Source organism: Melitaea cinxia, chromosome 19, assembly GCF_905220565.1.
Source record: "Melitaea cinxia chromosome 19, ilMelCinx1.1, whole genome shotgun sequence".
Taxonomy (NCBI): Eukaryota; Metazoa; Arthropoda; class Insecta; order Lepidoptera; family Nymphalidae; genus Melitaea; species Melitaea cinxia.
Genome location: NC_059412.1, coordinates 1,844,347 through 1,847,795, shown reverse-complemented (window position 1 = coordinate 1,847,795; position 3,449 = coordinate 1,844,347). Strand labels below are relative to the sequence as shown.

General features: G+C 32.6%; 1 pseudogene; it reads left to right on the top strand.

The window, feature by feature from the left end:
* The first annotated feature begins 3,049 nt into the window (after positions 1-3,049).
* LOC123663112 lies at positions 3,050-3,168 on the top strand (annotated as a pseudogene).
* The last annotated feature ends 281 nt before the right edge of the window (positions 3,169-3,449 follow it).

Sequence of the window (3,449 nt, the reverse complement as noted above, 5' to 3'; positions counted from 1 at the left end):
GCATCACATAATAAAAATATTTTTAATAGTTTTATTTGTGCGAAACCCTCGCTGCGCGAGTCTGACTCGCACGTAGCCGGTTTTTGTTTTGAAGTGTTTTATACGTAAAAGGTTTTAATAGTTTAAAATAAAAAGCACATAAAAATCAAATTCAGAATACGTAAAGATTATAATTTTCATATTTCACCTAAAAAATAAGAGTTCAATAGTTTGCCACACTAGGTCAGCAAGGTTTTTCTAAATGGAAGTTTATATATTAGTCAAGTTAATCAATATTGATTATCAACTATGTCGTCGACCAAACGTATATAAAGTAACACATATAGGTAAAGATGTCTATAAAATAATCTGTTCATCATCAGTTCATCAGTTCAGCCTATTGCAGTCCACTGCTAGACATAGGCCTCCCCAAGTTCGCGGCAGACATCCCGGTTCTCCGCAATCCTCATCCAGCCTACACCGGCAATCTTACCTATAAAATAAATAATAATTTAATTAAAAGTCAATGTTTTCTTAAGCATAAAGAAATTCCACTGAAGTCAAGAACGTAGGTCGTATTCCTGACTAAAGTTTAACTCGGTTCAAACTTGTTTACGAAATATTTTGTACCGACGAAAATTAACTTGATTTATTTAATATCCGTTTCAATTAATATTATAAAAGTTAGGCAAATACCTATTTACTTATAAATGAACTTTGTACTTTATTTATAAGTAAACACTGGATTGAACATTAACAAATTGAAATAGTCTATAAATGTACTAAAATAACCCTTACACAAGATAATATTAATGACTTTGAATTATTAATAACTTTAATAAAACAAAAGTACGTCATATTTTAGTTAAGTATGGATTTAGATTTTAATTATGTAAATGAAAATAAAATTATATAGTTGAAAGACTAACATCTAGCGCAGTGGAGGGTAGGTAATATGTATAAATACGGACACGCCGAAGTTACGGTGTTGTTTGCGATTAGCAGTCCTGTTGACATATTGACCTGAGATGTGTTGTTCTCGAACAGCTAAATATACCTATTTTTTATAAAAATAAGTATTTTACTTAACAATTGAGTGTTAAATATTATAGAACAGATATGCTATTGTGACTCGGAGTAAAGATCCCATCAAAAACATAAATGTGAAATGAGACCCAATGTCAATATCGAATAGTGTGGCGTTCTCGATTTCACTGTCAAAAGAATTGAAATCTATAAGGGTCCCAAGTTTTGTCACGCGGGATGTATTTTAAGTTCAAGATTTGACTCTTTTTTTGCGTACATGCTGTGTGGTTACGGCATCAAAGAATATAGCCACCCCATCTCTTCCCGTGGGTGTCGTAAGAGGCGACTAAGGGATAACACAGTTCCACTACTACCTTGGAACTTAAAAAGCCGACCGATGGCGGGATAACCCTCCAATTGCTGGCTTTGAAATACAGAGGCCGAAGACGTTCAGCAGCGTCTTCCGGTGCGACAAAGCCAGCCCTTCAGCTTTGCAACAGTATGAACTAGGTATATTAATAACTATATTACTTTTTCACAATCCTGTTTGTTTAGGACTGCAGATCCGAAGTGGAAAAATTAATGAAATCTTTAAACTCCTAATATTAAATTTAAAAGGAACCGTACCCGTTTATGTCTTTGTCTACTGATAAAAATGTCCGATGAATACAAATCCTTAATAAAACATAATAAAAAGTAGTAAAGCAAAAAAATGCGTTCGTACAAAGCACACATGTTCAAGTCAGAAATGAAATTTCTTTGGCAAACTAATTGAAAACAAAAAACTAATTTAAAAAAATAAAACAAAACTTTAGAAATTTAGATTTCCGTTCCAGCGCCATCTAGTTATTACTTTGCAATGTAATACTATCGATATTAATTTAACAACCTTTGTAGTTTCTCTAATACACGCTAGGTGGCTCTGTTTTGTCGAGCTGTGAACGCTGTACATTACCAAAACTAATTGAAAAAAATCTAATGAAAAAAAAACCAACGGTATTCTCAGGCGGTCACCCATCCAAGTACTGACCGCACCCGATGTCGCTTAACTTCGGCGCACTAGGCACTCCGGTGTATTTCAACGTGGTATGGACGTTTAAAAATTCTTGACGTGTGACGCGGGACATCCGTAAGAATTTTACCCTGATGCGCCTTAAGAGCTTTAAGCTTTCACTTCAATAAAATTAAGTATAAATTTTAGATTCTCCCGTGAACATGGTTGCTGTAAAGTATCCGAAACGTCGGTCATGTAAAAAACTTAATAAACCGCAATAAAATCCGAAAAAATCTTTTCATTATAATAAGTGAAATTTTTGTAAACATTAAATAACTATAAATTTTAGAACCACAAACCACTTTATATGTACAACAAATATTATTAGTTACACACTTCTAACAATTAAAATAAAAAACTTTTTAAAAAAAGTTTTTATTTTAAATGCGCTAAAAAGAATTAAATAAACTTTTCTCTTAAACCTTTACATTCAACACATAACATCATTACAGAAATTTACAAAATATATTATATACATGTAATTTTTGCAAAGAAAATAGATTATACTAAAGTCAATATTGAATCATAAGTAATTCCTAACAGCGAGTTGCAAGACGAAGTAAAAATCGGCTTGAATTTACCATTAAACTGAGTGTCATCCATGGAGTGTCCTTTAAGCGGTATTGTGATTTTCCTGACACAGGAAAGATTACTCAAATCCGATAATAGCGCGTACAAAAAAGGATGTAAACAAATTCGTGTCATCTTATATAAGGAAGGAAAACGTCAGGAAAAATTAACTTGTCTCAAAGAAATTTTGGGACATGGGTATATGCCAATGTTTAGTTGAGGAGACTGGATTCAGATCCAATTCTCTTTTTGTTGAAAACGCTTTTATCCGCCAGTTGAATGTATGTCCATTTTTCTTATTCGTATTGTATTGAATATAATTTGTTTGTGTTTGTTGTTTTTTTGTTAATTTTTGAAGTGTAACTTTTTTAGGCGCATAGGGGGTTTTTTATGGGTCAAACGCGTCACGTGTCAGAAATTTTTAACGTCCATACCACATTGAATACGCCGGTTCTCGTCCGATCACCGAAGTTAAGCGACATCGGGCACGGTCAATACTTGGATGGGTGATCGCCTGGGAAAACCGCGTGACGTTGGCTTATTGCTTTTTTTTCAATTAGTTTTTTTATTAGTTTTTTTATTACTTTTTTTAAATAGTTTTCCAAAGAAGTTTCACTTCTGACATGTGTACTTTGTACGCACGCAATTTAATTTTTTTTCAATTATTTTTTTTTTTTCAATTAGTTTTCGTAATTTAGCCTAACATAAAAAATTATAGATGACATTATGAAACTCAATTTTAATTACAAAAGATCCTTAGAGTAACGCGTTTTAAAGAAATTCGAGGTACGAAATGTAGTCAGTCTATGAGTCTATGATC